Source organism: Rhinopithecus roxellana, chromosome 7 (genome assembly GCF_007565055.1).
Source record: "Rhinopithecus roxellana isolate Shanxi Qingling chromosome 7, ASM756505v1, whole genome shotgun sequence".
In the NCBI taxonomy this organism is placed as follows: Eukaryota; Metazoa; Chordata; class Mammalia; order Primates; family Cercopithecidae; genus Rhinopithecus; species Rhinopithecus roxellana.
The window spans coordinates 45880261-45894719 of NC_044555.1; positions in this window are offsets into that span (position 1 = coordinate 45880261).

Below are 14459 nucleotides of genomic sequence, written 5' to 3' on the forward strand. Positions count from 1 at the left end.
CTTCCATTTGTTTGTGTCCTCTTTGATTTCACTGAGCAGTGGTTTGTAGTTCTCCTTGAAGAGGTCCTTTACATCCCTTGTAAGCTGGATTCCTAGGTATTTTATTCTCTTTGAGGCAATTGTGAATGGAAGTTCATTCCTGATTTGGCTCTCTGCTTGTCTGTTGCTGGTGTATAAGAATGCTTGTGATTTTTGCACATTAATTTTGTATCCTGAGACTTTGCTGAAGTTGCTTATCAGCTTAAGGGGATTTTGGGCTGAGACGATGGGGTTTTCTAAATATACAATCATGTCATCTGCAAACAGGGACAATTTGACTTCTTCTTTTCCTAACTGGATACCCTTGATTTCTTTCTCTTGCCTGATTGCCCTAGCCAGAACTTCCAAGACTATGTTGAATAGGAGTGGTGAGAGAGGGCATCCCTGTCTTGTGCCAGTTTTCAAAGGGAATTTTTCCAGTTTTTGCCCATTCAGTATGATATTAGCTGTGGGTTTGTCATAAATAGCTCTTATTATTTTGAGGTACGTTCCATCAATACCGAATTTATTGAGCGTTTTTAGCATGAAGGGCTGTTGAATTTTGTCAAAAGCCTTTTCTGCATCTATTGAGACAATCATGTGGTTCTTGTCTTTGGTTCTGTTTATATGCTGGATTACGTTTATTGATTTGCGAATGTTGAACCAGCCTTGCATCCCAGGGATGAAGCCCACTTGATCATGGTGGATAAGCTTTTTGATGTGCTGCTGAATCCGGTTTGCCAGTATTTTATTGAGGATTTTTGCATCAATGTTCATCAGGGATATTGGTCTAAAATTCTCTTTTTTTGTTGTGTCTCTGCCAGGCTTTGGTATGAGGATGATGTTGGCCTCATAAAATGAGTTAGGGAGGATTCCCTCTTTTTCTATTGATTGGAATAGTTTCAGAAGGAATGGTACCAGCTCCTCCTTGTACCTCTGGTAGAATTCAGCTGTGAATCCATCTGGTCCTGGACTTTTTTTGGTGGGTAGGCTATTAATTGTTGCCTCAATTTCAGAGCCTGCTATTGGTCTATTCAGGGATTCAACTTCTTCCTGGTTTAGCCTTGGGAGAGTGTAAGTGTCCAGGAAATTATCCATTTCTTCTAGATTTTCTAGTTGATTTGCGTAGAGGCGTTTATAGTATTCTCTGATGGTAGTTTGTATTTCTGTGGGGTCAGTGGTGATATCCCCTTTATCATTTTTTATTGCATCTATTTGATTCCTCTCTCTTTTTTTCTTTATTAGCCTTGCTAGCGGTCTGTCAATTTTGTTGGTCTTTTCAAAAAACCAACTCCGGGATTCATTGATTTTTTGGAGGGTTTTTTGTGTCTCTATCTCCTTCAGTTCTGCTCTGATCTTAGTTATTTCTTGCCTTCTGCTAGCTTTTGAATGTGATTGCTCTTGCCTCTCTAGTTCTTTTAATTGTGATGTTAGAGTGTCAATTTTAGATCTTTCCTGCTTTCTCTTGTGGGCATTTAGTGCTATAAATTTCCCTCTACACACTGCTTTAAATGTGTCCCAGAGATTCTGGTATGTTGTATCTTTGTTCTCATTGGTTTCAAAGAACATCTTTATTTCCGCTTTCATTTCGTTATGTACCCAGTAGTCATTCAGGAGCAGGTTGTTCAGTTTCCATGTAGATGATCGGTTTTGATTGAGTTTCTTAGTCCTGAGTTCTAGTTTGATTGCACTGTGGTCTGAGAGACAGTTTGTTATAATTTCTGTTCTTTTACATTTGCTGAGGAGTACTTTACTTCCAATTATGTGGTCAATTTTGGAATAAGTGCGATGTGGTGCTGAGAAGAATGTATATTCTGTTGATTTGGGGTGGAGAGTTCTATAGATGTCTATTAGGTCCGCTTGGTGCAGAGATGAGTTCAATTCCTGGATATCCTTGTTAACTTTCTGTCTCGTTGATCTGTCTAATGTTGACAGCGGAGTGTTGAAGTCTCCCATTATTATTGTATGGGAGTCTAAGTCTCTTTGTAAGTCTCTAAGGACTTGCTTTATGAATCTGGGTGCTCCTGTATTGGGTGCATATATATTTAGGAGAGTTAGCTCTTCCTGTTGAATTGATCCCTTTACCATTATGTAATGGCCTTCTTTGTCTCTTTTGATCTTTGATGGTTTAAAGTCTGTTTTATCAGAGACTAGGATTGCAACCCCTGCTTTTTTTTGTTCTCCATTTGCTTGGTAGATCTTCCTCCATCCCTTTATTTTGAGCCTATGTATGTCTCTGCATGTGAGATGGGTCTCCTGAATACAGCAGACTGATGGGTCTTGACTCTTTATCCAGTTTGCCAGTCTGTGTCTTTTAATTGGAGCATTTAGTCCATTAACATTTAAGGTTAATATGGTTATGTGTGAACTTGATCCTGCCATTATGATATTAACTGGTTATTTTGCTTGTTAGTTGATGCAGTTTCTTCCTAGCCTCGATGGTCTTTACATTTTGCCAAGTTTTTGCAATGGCTGGTACCGGTTGTTCCTTTCCATGTTTAGGGCTTCCTTCAGGGTCTCTTGTAAGGCAGGCCTGGTGGTGACAAAATCTCTAAGCATTTGCTTATCTGTAAAGGATTTTATTTCTCCTTCACTTATGAAACTTAGTTTGGCTGGATATGAAATTCTGGGTTTAAAATTCTTTTCTTTAAGAACGTTGAATATTGGCCCCCACTCTCTTCTGGCTTGTAGAGTTTCTGCCGAGAGATCTGCTGTTAGTCTGATGGGCTTCCCTTTGTGGGTGACCCGACCTTTCTCTCTGGCTGCCCTTAAGATTTTTTCCTTCATTTCAACTTTGGTGAATCTGGCAATTATGTGTCTTGGAGTTGCTCTTCTGGAGGAGTATCTTTGTGGCGTTCTCTGTATTTCCTGAATTTGAATGTTGGCCTGCCCTACTAGGTTGGGGAAGTTCTCCTGGATGATATCCTGAAGAGTGTTTTCCAACTTGGTTCCATTTTCCCCCTCACTTTCAGGCACCCCAATCAGACGTCGATTTGGTCTTTTTACGTAATCCCATACTTCTTGCAGGCTTTGCTCATTTCTTTTTCTTCTTTTTTCTTTTGGTTTCTCTTCTCGCTTCATTTCATTCATTTGATCTTCAATCGCTGATACTCTTTCTTCCAGTTGATCGAGTCGGTTACTGAAGCTTGTGCATTTGTCACGTATTTCTCATGTCATGGTTTTCATCTCTGTCATTTCGTTTATGATCTTCTCTGCATTAATGAGTCTAGCTGTCAATTCTTCCACTCTTTTTTCAAGATTTTTAGTTTCTTTGCGCTGGGTACGTAATTCCTCCTTTAGCTCTGATAAGTTTGATGGACTGAAGCCTTCTTCTCTCCTCTCGTCCAAGTCATTCTCTGACCAGCTTTGATCCGTTGCTGGTGATGGGCTGCGCTCCTTTGCAGGGGGAGATGCGCTCTTATTTTTTGAATTTCCAGCTTTTCTGCCCTGCTTCTTCCCCATCTTTGTGGTTTTATCTGTCTCTGGTCTTTGATGGTGGTGACGAACTGATGGGGTTTTGGTATAGGTGTCCTTCCTGTTTGATAGTTTTCCTTCTGACAGTCAGAAGGACTCTCTGTTGGTCTGTTGGAGATTGCTTAAGGTCCACTCCAGACCCTGTTTGCCTGGGTATCAGCAGCAGAGGTTGCCGAAGATAGAATATTGCTGAACAGCGAGTGTACCTGTCTGATTCTTCCTTTGGAAGTGTCCTCTCAGGGGTGTACTCCACCCTGTGAGGTGTGGGGTGTCAGACTGCCCCTAGTGGGGGATTTCTCCCAGCTAGGCTACTCAGGGGTCAGGGACACACCTGAGCAGGCAGTCTGTCCGTTCTCAGATCTCAACCTCCGCGTTGGGAGATCCGCGGCTCTCCCCAAAGCTGTCAGACAGAGTCGTTCGCGTCTGCACCGGCTCCCGCTACTTCCCCTGTTGGTCTTCAGCTGTGCGCTGTCCCCAGAGGTGGAGACTACAGAGACAGGCAGGCTTCCTTGAGCTGCTGTGAGCTCCACCCAGTTCGAGCTTCCCAGCGGCTTTGTTTACCTACTTAAGCCTCAGCAATGGCGGGCGCCCCTCCCCCAGCCTCGCTGCTGCCTTGCGGATAGATCGCGGCAGACTGCTGTGTTAGCAGTGAGGGAGGCTTCGTGGGCGTGGGACCCTCCCGGCCAGGTGTGGGATATATTCTCCTGGAATGCCTGTATGCTTACAGCGCAGTATTGGGGTGGGAGTTACCCGATTTTCCAGGTGTTGTGTGTCTCAGTTCCCCTGGCTAGGAAAACGGATCCCCTTCCCCCTTGCGCTTCCAGGTGAGGCGATGCCTCGCCCTGCCTCAGCTCTCGCTGGTCAGGCTGCAGCAGCTGACCAGCACCGATTGTCCGGCACTCCCTAGTGAGATGACCCCAGTACCTCAGTTGAAAATGCAGAAATCACCGGTCTTCTGTGTCGCTCGCGCTGGGAGTTGGAGACTGGAGTTGTTCCTATTCGGCCATCTTGCTCCGCCCCTGATCTTTGTTATTTCTTGCCTTCTGCTAGCTTTTGAATGTGTTTGCTCTTGCCTCTCTAGTTCCTTTAATAATGATGTTAGAGTCAATTTTAGATCTTTCCTTCTTTCTCTTGTGGGCATTTAGTGCTATAAATTTCCCTCTACACACTGCTTTAAATGTGTCCCAGAGATTCTAGTACGTTGTATCTTTGTTCTCATTGGTTTCAAAGAACATCTTTATTTCTGCTTTCATTTCGTTATGTACCCAGTAGTCATTCAGGAGCAGGTTGTTCAGTTTCCATGTAGTTGAGCGGTTTTGATTGAGTTTTTTAGTCCTGAGTTCTAGTTTGATTGCATTGTGGTCTGAGAGACAGTTTGTTGTAATTTCTGTTCTTTTACATTTGCTGAGGAGTGCTTTACTTCCAATCCTGTGGTCAATTTTGTAATAAGTGTGATGTGGCGCTGAGAAGAATGTATATTCTGTTGATTTGGGGTGGAGAGTTCTGTAGATGTCTATTAGGTCCGCTTGATGTAGAATTGAGTTCAATTCCTGGATATCCTTGTTAACTTTCTGTCTCGTTGATCTGTCTAATGATGACAGTGGAGCGTTGAAGTCTGCCATTATTATTGTATGGGAGTCTAAGTCTCTTTGGAAGTCTCTAAGGACTTGCTTCATGAATTTGGGTGCTCCTGTATTGGGTGCATATATATTTAGGAAAGTTAGCTCTTCCTGTTGAATTGATCTCTTTACCATTATGTAATGGCCTTCTTTGTCTCTTTTGATCTTTGATGGTTTAAAATCTGTTTTATAAGAGACGAGAATTGCAACCCCTGTTTTTTTTTTGTTCTCCATTTGCTTGGTAGATCTTCCTCCATCCCTTTATTTTGAGCCTATGTATGTCTCTGCATGTGAGATGGGTCTCCTGAATACAGCAGACTGATGGGTCTTGACTCTTTATCCAGTTTGCCAGTCTGTGTCATTTAATTGGAGCATTTAGCCCATTTACATTTAAGGTTAATATTGTTATGTGTGAACTTGATCCTGCCATTATAATATTAACTTGTTATTTTGCTCGTTAGTTGATTTAGTTTCTTCCTAGCCTCAATGGTCTTTACATTTTGGCATGTTTTTGCAATGGCTGGTACCGGTTTTTACTTTCCATGTTTAGGGCTTCCTTCAGGGTCTCTTGTAAGGCAGGCCTGGTGGTGACAAAATCTCTAAGCATTTGCTTATCTGTAAAGGATTTTATTTCTCCTTCACTGATGAAACTTAGTTTGGCTGGATATGAAATTCTGGGTTTAAAATTCTTTTCTTTAAGAACGTTGAATATAGGTCCCCACTCTCTTCTGGCTTCTAGAGTTTCTGTCGAGAGATCTGCTGTGAGTCTGATGGGCTTCCCTTTGTGGGTAACCCGACCTTTCTCTCTGGCTGCCCTTAAGATTTTTTCCTTCATTTCAACTTTGGTGAATCTGGCAATTATGTGTCTTGGATTTGCTCTTCTCGAGGAGTACCTTTGTGACATTCTCTGTATTTCCTGAATTTGAATGTTGGCCTGCCCTACTAGGTTGGGTAAGTTCTCCTGGATGATCTCCTGAAGAGTGTTTTCCAACTTGATTCCATTTCCCCCCCCACTTTCAGGCACCCCAATCAGACGTAGATTTGGTCTTTTTACATAATCCCATACTTCTTGCAGGCTTTGTTCATTTCTTTTTCTTCTTTTTTCTTTTGGTTTCTCTTCTCGCTTCATTTCATTTATTTGATCCTCAATCGCTGATACTCTTTCTTCCAGTTGATCGAGTCGGTTACTGAAGCTTGTGGATTTGTCATGTTTTTCTCGTGTCATGGTTTTCATCTCTGTTAGTTCGTTTATGACCTTCTCTGCATTAATTAGTCTAGCTGTCAATTCTTCCACTCTTTTTTCAAGATTTTTAGTTTCTTTGCGCTGGGTACGTAATTCCTCCTTTAGCTCTGAGAAGTTTGATGGACTGAAGCCTTCTTCTCTCATCTCGTCAAAGTCATTCTCTGACCAGCTTTGATCCGTTGCTGGCGATGGGCTGCGCTCCTTTGCAGGGGGAGATGCGCTCTTATTTTTTGAATTTCCAGCTTTTGTGCCCTGCTTTTTCCCCATCTTTGTGGTTTTATCTGTCTCTGGTCTTTGATGATGGTGATGTACTGATGGGGTTTTGGTATAGGTGTCCTTCCTGTTTGATAGTTTTCCTTCTGACAGTCAGGACCCTCAGCTGTAGGTCTGTTGGAGATTGTTTGAGGTCCACTCCAGATCCAGTTTGCCTGGGTATCAGCAGCAGAGTTTGTGGAAGATGGAATATTGCTGAACAGCGAGTGTACCTGTCTGATTCTTACTTTGGAAGCTTCCTCTCAGGGGTGTACTCCACCCTGTGAGGTGTGGGGTGTCAGACTCCCCCTGGTGGGGGATGTCTCCCAGGTAGGCTACTCAAGGGTCAGGGACCCTGTTGAGCAGGTAATCTGTCCCTTCCCAGGTCTCATCCTCCGTGTTGGGAGATCCACTGCTGTCTTCAAAGCTGCGAGACAGAGTCGTTTGCGTCTGCAGAGGTTCTGCTGCTTTTTTGTTGTTGTTTTTTATCTATGCCCTGTCCCCAGAGTTGGAGTCTACAGAGACAGGCAGGTTTCCTTGAGCTGCTCTGAGCGCCACCCTGTTCGAGCTTCCCAGCGGCTTTGTTTAGCTACTTATGCCTCAGCAATGGTGGGCGCCCCTCCCCCAGCCTCGCTGCTGCCATTTTGGTTGGATGTCAGACTGCTGTGTTAGCAATGAGGGAGGCTCCGTGGACGTGGGACCCTCCCCGCCAGGTGTGGGATATATTCTCCTGGTGTGCCCGTTTGCTTAAAGCGCAGTATTGGGTTGGGAATTACCCGATTTTCCAGGTGTTGTGTGTCTCAGTTCCCCTGGCTAGGAAAAGGGATTCCCTTCCCCCTTGCACTTCCCAGGTGAGGCGATGCCTCTCTCTGCTTCAGCTCTCACTGGTCGGGCTGCAGCAACTGACCAGCACCGATTGTCCGGCACTCCCTAGTGAGATGACCCCAGGACCTCAGTTGAAAATGCAGAAATCACTGGTCTTCTGTGTCGCTTGCGCTGGGAGTTGGAGACTGGAGCTGTTCCTATTCGGCCATCTTCAGAACACCATGAATTTTTTTCTGATTCCATTGTATGGTTTTTCAGAAATCTCTTCTATCTCACTGGCTTCTTTAAAACAAATATTTGAAATTTTTTCCTTGGAGTTTGGAAATTTATTTTTGATTATGTTCTATTGATGCAGAAACATTTCACTTCCCTGGAGGTGTAATATTTTCTTGCTTTTTCATATTTCCTGTGTCCTTACAGCAATATCTGTGCATCAGCTGTAACAGTCACTTCTTCCTATTATTGAATTTACTTTTATAGGTTAGAACTTTTTCCTGAATATGTATCCATGGTTTTGGCTGAGTATGGCACTGGCTTTGATTTTGTATGCATACAGAAGTTTAGTCTCTGTATGATTTATTTGACTGCAGAAATATTAGTAGTGTCTGTGATTTTCTCTGTGGGTTAATGTGTGCTTATTAGTAGAGGCTGTGGTGAAGTTGTGCTTGGATGTGGGATACTAAATGTACCAGGCTTCAGGCCCCAGTTGTTGTCACAATAGACTAATAATGCCAATCTTATTGCTCCCGGGCAGTGTACACTGGCTTCAGTTTTAGTAGTTATTGGTGGTCTGATTCTTGGGCCTTCAAGTGGGCTGCTCGATTGTGAGTAATGGAAGCAGTGGACCAGGTAGATGAGTAGATTGCCAGACTTCTGGACAACTGATATACTGTGGGCTATGACAGTAGCAGTGGTGGGATTATTCTCTGGGTCCTAAGCCATGTGCACTGATTTCAGCAGTGGTTATGATGTGCTTGGCTGTCCAGTCTCCAGGCCTGAAGGTGGCACTTGCAGGTAGGTGCCAGCTGAGATGGTGACAATATTGGGAAATTAAGGTCCAACTTTAGGCCCCCAAATGCTCATGTGCCCAAGGAAATGGACTGAATTCAGCACTTTCCAGAACTCCAAGCCTATGTGTTTTGTTTTGAGGGTGTGTAGCAGAGCTGAGTGGGCTTGACCTCAGGCCCCTCAGTGGGGAGAGGAGGAGCCATCTGTGGTGGGTAGGGGCAGGATGATCCTAATGCCCTGTGGAGTTGTCAGGGGTGGACTGATAGTATCTGTGCCCAGGCCCTGCCAATGGAGAAGGTAGGGCTGGACTCAGTGGCCACAGACTGATTTGGCAGGTGGGGTACACACATTTATCTCATGCCCCAGCCTTGGAAAGGCTTGTCCCCTAGCTCTGCTGGGGGTAGACCATGCCTAACTTGGGCCTCAGTTCCAGCTACAGGAATGCCTACCCATTTCATGACTGAGTCCCAGGGGCAACTTGGACCTGATTTATGAACCGATCTTGGTTCTGTCAGTATTTGCTTCCCAACATCAGCAACTACAGCCCATCTTTTGTTTATGCCTCAGTCCTGGCTATGGGGGTGCTCTCAGTTTGTACCCCAGTACCAGCTGTGACAACCCAAGTTTCCCTAACACCTCATTCCTGGGACCCAGGGAGGCATGTTGTCTACCAAAGGTTCAGACTGAAAATGATATCTTGCTGTAGCTGTTGAGGTCTCAGAAAGTGTGTGAGACAAAGTGCAAGCTCTCTTCCTGGACCAGTTCTGTCCCACAGTCTGCTGGCAGCTCCCTATGTTAATGTAAGAGCATGGGAGGGTTGAGAAGCTCCCCCATGCCCAGGATTACAAAATTTTATGGAGAGAATATGGCCACTGGAAGTCTCTTACGTACCTTTTCCCCACATTGGGAAGTCACACCCAGGTCTCAGCAAATCCCAGCCAAGCAAGGTGCCTCTCTTCCTTTTCCTTTCGTGCTTTTGATGTTTTCTTTTTTTTTTTTTTTATCATACTTTAAGTTCTAGGGTACATGTGCATAACGTGCAGGTTTGTTACATATGTATACTTATGCCATGTTGGTGTGCTGCACCCATCAACTCGTCAGCACCCATCAATTCATCATTTATATCTTGTGATGTTTTCTATCACTTTTCTGATATATTGAGGTGTTTTTGTTGTATAATGCATTCAAAATATGGTTGTCTATACACGATTTTGTTTCTTTTAAGTGGGAGAGGCAAGCATGAAATGCTTCTACTCAGTCATTTTGAAGCCCCTCCTGTTTTGTTTGTTTTAAGCAGAGGCCCACTGTAGCCATTTTCGAGCCCTTGCTTGACAATTTTATTTATTTTTTTCCAGTTGAGCCATAGGTAAGTTTGTCAAGCATCTCTATTTTATTAATATTTGATATATTGTGTGGTTAAAGCTGCCACATACCTATCTTCACAGCTGTCATAAAGTCTTACATTGATGAGTATTAGCTATTTATTGTATAATATATTACCACAAGCTAAGTGTTTTAAAACCATATGCGTTTGTTACCTCACAGTGGTCTGTAGATTAGAATCCCAGCACTAGCTTTGTCTTCCCATCTGCTCAGGGTCTTACAGATCTCCAATGTAGGTGTCATCCAGTGCTGCAATATTATCTGAGTCTCAGAGTCCTCTTCTGAGTTCACTGGATGTTGACAGAATTAATTTCCTTACAGTTGTATGACTACAGTGGCTTTTTTCTTTTCTGGCTGTTGCCAAGTGAACATTCTCAGCTCCTACCACTATTCTTGGGCCTTTGCCATGTGGATCCCTTTTAAAGGCAGTTCAAAATGTGGATGTTTGAGTATTCAAAGACAGCAGAGAGTCTTCTGCTGCTGCTTCATGTCAGTTTTAAGAGCTTATGTGGCTAGGCTAGGCCTACCCAGGATAATCTCTCCTTTAATTAACTCAGAGTCAACTGATTGGGCACATAATCTCATCTGCAAAATTTATTTACCTTTTATATATAAGGTAGCCCTAAAAATACACTAAGCCAGTGTGTGAAGGTTTTATGTTGCATTGTGCATTATCATGAACTTAACTGCTTAACACAATGCACATTCATTGTTTTCTTGGGTCAGGAATTTTAGTACAACTTGACTGGGTCCTCTCTTGAGAGTCTCACAAAGCTTTAGTCAAGGTGATAACTTATCTATGTACCTTTATGGAGCTCAAGGGAAGGAGATCCTACAAGGTATTAATGGAAAGGCATGGGAATCTTGGTGACCAATTTTTAATTATGTTTATTACACAATGGTAAGCCTGCTTGGTGGCCATTTCCCAGAGGTTTCAAAGGTCTAGTGAATACCGTTTCTCCTTTTCAACAAGCACTCCCCTTCCTTCTCACCTGCCCTTTGCCAGAAATAGAATTTCTCAGCATCAGACAGCCCCTCCCATTATCAATCTGAACACATTGAATAATCAGAACAGTTCTCAAAAAAAATAATTTTGGAGAAGGTGACTCTATTGTCTGCTAATGAATCACTGCCAATTCTTTTCATTTTGTTAAGTAATTAATGATCTCATTGATTAGGGTGGAATTCATTTGATTTTTTTCTTCTCAATCCATTGGGATTCAGGCAGAAATGATCTATTTCATCATATTTCAACCAATGAATAATGAAGAGACTAAAATTTCTCCTTAAAACGGGGTCTAAATCTGAGAAAAATGTAGTGCTATTTTGAGTCCCCCAAATATATTAAAATCATATATTTGTCCTATGCTCCAAAAACCTTCTATTTCATTTAGGTGTATTTAGGTAGGTATTGTATGTTAATGAGATATACATTGATTGTAAGAAGAATGCTTAATGAGGTTCACTTGCCATCCAATTAATTTAATTTTAAATTACATGAGCAATAAAGGCTTAATTACATTCTTATCAATATATTGTATTTTCTGAACTGTGTGGCTATTAATTTATGAATACAGCAATTTATTTATAATGAATTAATTGGTATTTTAAGCATAAAACTTTATATTAAATGTAAATTACTTATTTGTAACTCTTAATTTAAAGTAACAGACCATACTATAATGAACATATGTGTTTTAGGGAAGATAACATTTAACACTTTGTTGCTGGTGTTTACATGAATATGATTTTTTCTGGCAGTGAAACAAACAGTAAAACAGCAGCATTTCTTGTTGATCTTTTTGGGGTAAAATCAAAACTTTTATAATGGACATGAATAAGAAGTTTTTTGAAAGAGACTACACATGGAATGGCCTGTATTTTTTTGATATTTAATATAATCAACCTTTCTTACAGCGTTCAATTCATTAAAAAAAAAGCTAGCATCTTTATCTCTGCCCTATCTACTCCCAGTTTCATTTTAATGAAGATAAGAAAATTTATATGCACTGTAAGTTTTAACACTTTACATCTATAAGATTGTTATTATATGATTAAGTCTTGAGTTATAATGGGACTGAATATTTTAGAAACAGGAACACTTGCCATTATAAGGAAAATATATTTTGATAATATATCACTATTAAGAGCTATGCACTTAAAGTAGGCTAATCTATTGATCAAAACACACTTAATATAAGCCAAATACAGTTAAGTTGCTAGGCTCTGAAAGAGTGACAGATGATAAAGAAGGGAAATGAACCTAAAAAGTGCTTAAAATGCTGTGACCAAATGACCTACTTACTGCAACTAAGAGACTTAATTTTTATATCCATTCTAAGCTGTACAGCATGGTGCTCAAGAATACAGGCTTTGATCCAAACAATCAAGTTCAAATTTCAACTGTGTTTCTAACTAGCCATGAAAATTAGAAAAATTAATCCCAGTTTCCTTCTCTTAAAGGGTGTATCATAGCAGTAGCTACTCATATATATGGTCAAAGCATTTAAAGGTTATTTGGTATGTAGAAAACACACAGAAAGTTAGCTGTTTTTCCTTTTCACCTTATCATATGGTTTTCAAAAATTAAATTTCGTTTCTACTCCTGCAGAGTTTTTTAGGTTGAGTGGGAAATTTTATATATAAGGAAACTTAGGCTTTGAAAAGCAAAGGAAATTATGACCTCCCTAGTGAAAGAAAGCTAACCTCATCTTTAGCCTGAATTATTACAATAGCTTTTTACCATTTTTTCTGCTTCTACATTTGTCTCTCTGTTACATAAGCAAATTGTGTAATCCCACTGCTCAAAAACATACAAAGGCTTATTATCTCACGTAGAGTAAAAGCTTAAGTTTTATATGGTCTACCCCCAACCTCTATTATCTCTCTGTCCTTATCTCCTATTACTTACTTTCTTGCTTATTTTACAACAGCCACGTTGCTTCACTTTGCTATTGATTGAACATGCCAGAAATGCTCTTACCCTATGGCCTTTCTTTAAATGTTTCATTGTGGTTTATATGCAAATATGATCCCAGGGATCAGGAGTATAAGAAAAAATGCAGTGAAATATGAAAGGAGAGAAAAACAATGGAAGAATGTGTTTTCAGATTTGCGGTGTGGTAGTCACTCCATAGAGATAGGAAGGACCCTCACCCAATATTTGCTTTGGATGTTGAGACTGATGACACCACCAAAACAATATAAAAAGTTGTATTACTCACATAATCAGGCTTTCTGGGGACATCAGGGAAAAATCTCAAGTAAGTCCAAGTGGCTGAGAAAGGAGATTGGCTTGGAGTCATTATGGTGGTTAGGGGATGTGACTCAGAGGAGCATTCCCACATGTGAGCCAGAGCTTCCACAATTTGAACTCTCTGCCAAAGAAAAAGGAAGAAGGACCTAAGCTTTCTTATTGGCTTAACTAGATGTGGATCAGAAAGGGAAAAAGGAGAAATTAGGCTGAAAAACTGGCCATCATCCAAAAATTGAGTTAAACTCTTTATCATATGCTACCACTATGAAAAACTGGTACTTGATTCTGCTAGAACTTTCTGATGCACCATACAAAATAAACAGAGAAAGTGTTTATTCATCAATTCATCAGTTTCTGTTCCATATTATAAAATGTGGACCACAGGAATTAAGTCCCCTTCCCTACTGTGTGCCTATATGTGTGTGCATATGGGAAGGTTTTTAAGTAAAGTCTCAGAGCAGCAAGCATGAAGGGTGTATTTGAGGGTTGAAGCAGAATGCTGTTTCATGAAACCTGTGCAAAGTAAGTCAAAGCCGTCATAAAAATGTTTGCTGAATTAATGGTTGTTCTAAGAGGGAGTGGGGCTGATGGGATTTAGAAGTAGTGGATAAGAAGTGTCTAGTAAATAATGTTTATCATTTATTGTCTGTTCCTCCCATTAGAATGTGTGCTCCAGTGGGGAAGCAATAAGTATCTGGTTTAAAAGAGTACCCCAAGCACCTAAACTACTATCTGACACGTAGCTGGCATGCAGTCAACATTTGTGTAATCATCAGTGAATGAATCTAGAATCTAAAAGCAGAAACAATAACCCAGACATCATTATCTCCAGCCTAGTCCTAGTTCTATAGACAGCAGACTATCAAATTTATAGTAAGCATCTCCAACTGGAACAGACAATATGTTAACCAACTGAATGATAGTAGACACTTAAGTGTGTGAATTAATTAATTTCCAAATATCTGCTAATTGTTAGACACTGAAAATATTTCAGATCTGAAAATATAAGACATTAAAGTTATTCTATTCATATTTTGTAAAGGAAATTTTGCTGGTTTTTAATATGACAATAGAAGAATTATAGTCAACTATTGATTAGACATGTGGATGATTTACTTTGGAGTTTATTTGCAATCCAAAACTAATGTTTATTTTTTCCCTTTCTTTCTTTCTTTCTTTCTTTCTTTCTTTCTTTCTTTCTTTCTTTCTTTCTTTCTTTCTTTCTTTCTTTCTTTTTTTTTTTTTTGACGGAGTCTCGCTCTGTCGCCCAGGCTGGAGTGCAGTGACGCGATCTCAGCTCACTGCAACCACACAAACACACACATATATATATATATATACATGTATATATATATACACACACACACATATATATAGACTA